The 6174-nt window shown below is 48.9% G+C and overlaps 1 protein-coding gene across 3 annotated transcripts in view; it reads right to left on the bottom strand.

Moving 5' to 3' along the window:
* Positions 1-5940, bottom strand: part of LOC140430757 (Golgi-associated kinase 1A-like) — a 54563-nt gene extending 48623 nt beyond the window's left edge. For all 3 annotated transcript variants that reach the window (XM_072518436.1, XM_072518435.1, XM_072518434.1), the window contains exon 1: positions 5711-5940. The gene's annotated coding sequence lies outside the window, so the exon portion shown is untranslated. The remainder of the gene's footprint in view (positions 1-5710) is intronic.
* Positions 5941-6174: the final 234 nt, after the last annotated feature.

Raw genomic sequence — 6174 nt, forward strand, 5'->3', positions numbered from 1 at the left:
GAGGGGGTTTCAGGTGTGGGGGGGGAGAGTGCGGAGATGGTGTGGGGGGGGGGGGGGGAGGGGGTGTGGTGTCCATGCCCCTGGCCAGCTCCACCAGTGGGTAAACCTGGAGGCAATCAGAGCGTCCCGTGCGCAGTTGTCTAGCAAGTTCGGGCAATAGTTAAATCAATAGTCCCAATATCTGCCGGACTCCTCGGACAGTCCTGGGAATTGGAAGGGCCGAATGGCCTGTTTCTGTTCAGGGTGCAATGTCTTGGATCCATGAGAAATGAGCTAACCCAGGTAGGTGACTGTTGCTTGTCCCACTTGAGCCTTTGTAGGGTTAATTTTTAGTCCTGCTTCCTCGATGACTCGCTGTAATTGTATTAACTCCAGGTGTGGCTCCTATGGTGATCGGAGGTCAAAAAGAGGTCATCGACATATTGCAGTACAACTCCCCCCCATCCCTGTAAAATGTATTTCCTCAATGTTCATCCTCCTCCTCTAGCTCATTGCCCCTCTGCTGCTTGATGTTGTGGAGGGGGCAGCAGGTCACCACAATGCGATCGACTCTCCCAGCGCCATACTGGAGAGCCCCTCCAGAGCTGTCCAGGCACCTGAACCACATCTTCAGGATGCCGAAGCACAGCTCGATCACGCCCCTGGTCACTGCATGGGTGTCATGTAATGGGTCTCCGCATCGGTCTGTGGTCTCTGGATTAGCGTCATCAGCCATGACTGCAGTGGATAACCCTGTTACCCAGGAGGCACCCCCCCAGCCGCGGATCATCGGGTGTGCCAGGATGAAAACGTCATGCACACTGCCCGGATATCAAGCCCGGTCATATCAGCTGCATGTTCATCAAGTGGAACGCCTTATAGTTTGTGTAGTGCGATATGCATCCCATCAATCACCCCCTGGACCCAGGGCATCTCGGCGATGGTGGCGAATCCTGGCCCGGTCATCCTGGTAGGCTCGGTCCACATGGAACTGGATATATTGTGCTGACTGGGCATATAGGGCCTCCGTAACGGTGTGGATGAACCTGTGCATCGAGCTCTGTGAGATCCCAGATAGGTCCCCACTCAGCGCCTGGAAGGACCTCGTCACGTAAACGTTCAGAACAGCCGTCACCTTGATGGCCACCAGGAGTGGGTGTCCTCCTCATTCCCCCGCGGTGCCAGGTGGGCCATGATCTGACAGATATGTCGCACTGTCTCTCTGCTCAGCCAGTATTCAACGGCATGCCCAGTCCAACAGGTTCTCAAACGACAGGCGGTGCCAATACACACGAGGCCTCATGCAGCGCCTCCTTTGCACCTCCTCCTCCTCGGCCTGTTGGGTGGCCGGCTCTCCATCCTCAGCAGCTGCCTCCTATTCCACTGCTGCATGCTCCGCTGCTGCAGCTTCCCCTTCCTCCAGCAGCGCTCGCTCGTACAGCCCAGGGCTGCGGCGACCAGCAGGAAGGTTGAATTCCAATATCCATTGCAGGGGATGAAAGGCCCAAAAGTTAAAATTCTAAATTTGGGCAAGGCCAATTTTGATGGTATTAGACAGGAACTTTCAAAAGTTGATTGGGGGAGTCTATTGGCAGGCAAAGGGACGGCTGGCAAGTGGGAGGCTTTCAAAAGTTTGTTAACCAGAGTTCAGGGTAAGCACATTTCTTTTAGAGTGAAGAAGTGGGGAATTCTGGATGACTCAGGATATTAAGGCCATGGTCATAAAGAAGAAGGAGGCATATGACATGTATAGGCAGCTGGGATCAAGTGGATCCTTTGAAGAGTATAGAGGTTGTCGGACTAGAGTTAAGAGAGAAATCAGGAGAGCAAAAAGGAGACATGAGATTACATTGGCAGATAAGGCAAAGGCGAATCCAAAGAGCTTCTACAAATACATAAAAGGCAAAAGAGTAACTAGTGAGAGAGTAGGGCCTCTTGAGGATCTACAAGTCATCTATGTGCGGATCTACAAGAGATGGGTGAGATTCTAAATGAATATTTCTCATTGGTATTTACTGTTGAGAATGGATGTTAGGAAAGTTGGGGAAATAAATAGTGATGCCCTGAGGAGTGTACATATTACAGAGAAGGAGGTGCTGGAATTCTTAAAGGGCATCAAGGTAGATAAATCCCCGGGACCTGATGAAATGTATCCCAGAACATTGTGGGAGGCTAGGGAGGAAATTGCGGGTCCCCTAGCAGAGATATTTGAATCGTCGACACCATGAGTAAGGTGCCTGAAGATTGGAAGTTTGCAAATGTTGTGCCTTTGTTCAAGAAGGGCCGCAGGGAAAAGCCCGGGAACTACAGACCGGTGAGCCTAACGTCTGCGGTGGGTAAGTTGTTGTTAGAAGGTATTCTGAGAGACAAGACCTACAGGCATTAGACAGGCAAGGACTGATTAGGGACAAACAGCATGGCTTTATGAGTGGAAAATCATGTCTCACAAATTTGATTGAATTTTTTTGAAGGGGTAACCAGGAAGGTAGATGAGGGCAATGCAGTCAACACAGTCGACATGTCTTTTAGAAAGGCCTTTGACAAGGTACCGCATGGTAGGTTGTTGCATAAGTGTAAATCTCACAGGATCCAGGGGCGAGGTAGCCAATTGGATACAAAATTAGCTTGACGGCAGAAGACAAAGGGTTGTTGTGGAGGGTTGTTTTTCAAACTGGAGGCCTGTAACCAATGGTGTGCCTCAGGGATCGGTGCTGGGTCCACTGTTATTTGTTATTTATATTAATGATTTGGATGAGAATTTAGGAGGCATGGTTAGTAAGTTTGCAGACGACACCAAGATTTGTGGCATAGTGGACAGTGAAAAAGGTTATTTGGGATTGCAATGGGATCTTGATCAATTGGGCCAGTGGGTCGATGAATGGCAGATGGAGTTTAATTTAGATAAATGTGAGGTGATGCATTTTGGTAGATTGAATTGGGGCAGGACCTATTCAGTTAGTGGTAGGGTGTTCGGGAGAGTTATAGAACAAAGAGATCTGGGAGCACAGGTTCATAGCTCCTTGAAAGTGGAGTCACAGGTGGACAGGGTGGTGAAGAAGGCATTCGGCATGCTTGGTTTCATTGGTCAGAACATTGAATACAAGGGTTGGGACGTCTTGCTGAACAAAAGAACAAAGAACAAAGAAAAGTACAGCACAGGAACAGGCCCTTCGGCCCTCCAAGCCCGTGCCGACCATGCTGCCCGTCTAAACTAAAATCTTCTGCACTTCCTGGGTCCGTATCCCTCTATTCCCATCCTATTCATGTATTTGTCAAGATGCCCTTAAACGTCACTATCGTTCCTGCTTCCACCAGCTCCTTCGGCAGCGAGTTCCAGACACCCACTACCCTCTGTGTAAATAACTTGCCTCGTACATCTCCTCTAAACCTTGCCCCTCGCACCTTAAACCTATGCCCCCTAGTAATTGACCTCTCTACCCTGAGAAAAAACCTCTGACTATCCACTCTTTCTATGCCCCTCATACATTAGCCCCCACAAGACATTAGTAAGGCTACACTTGGAATACTGTGTACAGTTATGGTCATCCTATTATAGAAAGTATATTATTAAACTAGAAAGAGTGCGGAAAAGATTGACTAGGATGCTATCGGGACTTGATGGTTTGAGTTATAAGGAGCGGCTGGATGGACTAGGCCTTTTTTCCTGGAGCGTAGGAGGCTTAGGGATGATCTTATAAAGGTCTATAAAATAATGAAGGGCACTGATAAGGGAGATAGTCAACATCTTTTCCCAAAGGTAGGGGAGTCTAAAACGAGAGGGCATAGGTTTAAGGTGAGAGCGGAGAGATACAAAAGAGACCAGAGGGGCAATTACTTCAGAGACAGTGGTCAGTGTCTGAAACGAGCAGCCAGAGACAGTAGTAGAGGCGGGTACAATTCTGTCTTTTAAAAAGCATTTAGACAGTTATAAGGCAAAGCTGGGTAGAGAGCGATATGGGCCAAATGCAAGCAATTGGGACTAGTTTAGTGGTAAAAACTGGGCGGTATGGACAAGTTGGACCGAAGGGCCGGTTTCCATGCTGTAAACCTCTATGACCCTATGACTATGTTAGCATGGTTCGTGCCCCCATGCCCAACCAGGTCCAACGGTGGCCCCGGTTGGCACTGTGGATTCTACCCTGGCATGTGCTTTTCCCCCTCTCTTCTCCACACCCCTGGCCCTGTTAGTGGCCAGAAGCATAGGGTCCTCTGGCGGGTGCCCGGCCCTGCTGCCAGGGGTACTGTTGGCTGTTGCTGCCTTGCGAGCAGTACATTTCGCAGCACCCGTCCGGCGCCTCCCACCGTAGGGGCTACTGAGTGTTGCCCTTGGGTGGGCCGCGTGATGCCCGCCAGTTGGGCGCGGTAGTATGGCGGAGGGTGGGGTGCAGGGGTGGAGTGTGGGGGATAGGGTGGGGGCAGCCATATGGCCGGTGTCACTCTGCAGAACCAGGGGCCAGGGTTGGTAGCAGAGTACCCAACACTTCAAGTGGGGTCTGCAGCAAGATGGCTATCTTGCAAGTGCAGCAATGGCGATCTGTGCCTGGACACTGCCTCAGTCCCATGGGGGTTTCCCCGGCCCCACGGCCGTTCCCCTGTCAACAAACCCCCCCCCCCCCCCGGCCATGGCAGGGCATCCTCCCCATCCCTAGCCAGACGGGCCAGTGTCCTGTCTAGCAGCCCATGGTAGCGCCTCTCCGTGTCCTACCTTCTCTCTCTCCCTCATCAGTCATGGTGCCAGTTTCACGACGGGCCAGAGGCCACGGAGAATACTGGGTCAGGCCCGCTAATGATATGCCAATGGCTTTTATTATAGGTGCGTTCTGGAATGCATTGACACCACTGTTGAGGCACCGGAGAATTGCGATTTGACGTGAAACCAGCGCCCGTCACCATTTCACATCAGAGCGATTCTCCGCCCAAACATGTTTCCCAATTCCGGCATCAGCCGACTGAGAATCCCGCCCACAATGTTTTGCGACAGTTTATATTGCTTTGATGTATGTGCTGTTTCACAGTATTTTATACTGATGTGATTGGTATGCTGTTTAATGGCTGTTATTTTGGTGTGATATATACACAGTTTTACCAATCTCTTATGTGCTCACTGCAATGAAATGGGAAATATAATGATGCTGTGCTAAGTACAAAAACAAATCAACCAGAAGCTGGCTGCAGTTTGCGATATTAATTAAGTTTGTGTACTGCCCATTTGTTTAAAACCACAATTGCCCTGGATCCACTTATAGTGAGAGGTAGCTTCAGAAGCCACAAAGTATCATTCAGATCCAAAGTAAACTCATTCACATGTGTTCAAAATAAAACCTTCTAAAATAACAAATTGCAATCATGCAACTTAAGCTAAGCATCCTTGTGTTTATCCAGACTGATTCACTCTCACTGGCTCATCCTCAGGACAGGCTCTTCTCCCTGCATCGTCTTACCCACAAGTATTGTGAAGAAAACCATTGGCAGGGTCTGTAAGAGATCATCTTTGGACTGTCTGTTCAATGGTTTGAAGCTGACTTCACATTTCTAACAGTTACTTTATTTAAACTTAAGTGAAACTTGCTGCACTATTTGAGCTTCAAAAGCTAGCACAGACACAAGGGGCCAAATGGCCTTCTGTGCTGTAAATTACTCTATTGCCCTCGACAATCTCAATAGGGCTGGTGGTAACATTCCCTCTCACACCAAACACTCAAAACTAAACTGAGAGGGAGATTTATCTCACCTGTGAAAGTATAATCAGTTACGTTTTCTTCGGGCTTCCAAATTGAGCTCCATATTCTTTCTGACACAGTGAGTTGCACTCAGCCTGCTGACAGTAATGAGCTCTCTGGTTGTCATCTCTTGAGAGCTGAGCTTGAAGTGTTCAGTAATCAGCCATGGGTAATCATGTTCCTACCTTGTATCATTCCATTGCATCTGACAGTGCAGTGTGCTTCAGAAAGTGTGTGAAAACTCCTGCGACTGAAACAGTTTTGAGGATGAGGGATGGGGGAGGAGTGGCTCGCTTTCTTTTTATACATTTGAACCCTGTCCAATTGCACGGATTCATTAGAAATAACACAACATGTTTGAACTTGAGACTATAATGGAGAAACACTGGGAGGGATTAAACGCTTGTTAGATATTCCAAGGGGGCATCAAATCAACAATATTAAAAATCAGCACTGCAGCTCTTTAGAGAAAAGT

This window comes from Scyliorhinus torazame, chromosome 10 (assembly GCF_047496885.1).
Source record: "Scyliorhinus torazame isolate Kashiwa2021f chromosome 10, sScyTor2.1, whole genome shotgun sequence".
NCBI classification, from domain to species: Eukaryota; Metazoa; Chordata; class Chondrichthyes; order Carcharhiniformes; family Scyliorhinidae; genus Scyliorhinus; species Scyliorhinus torazame.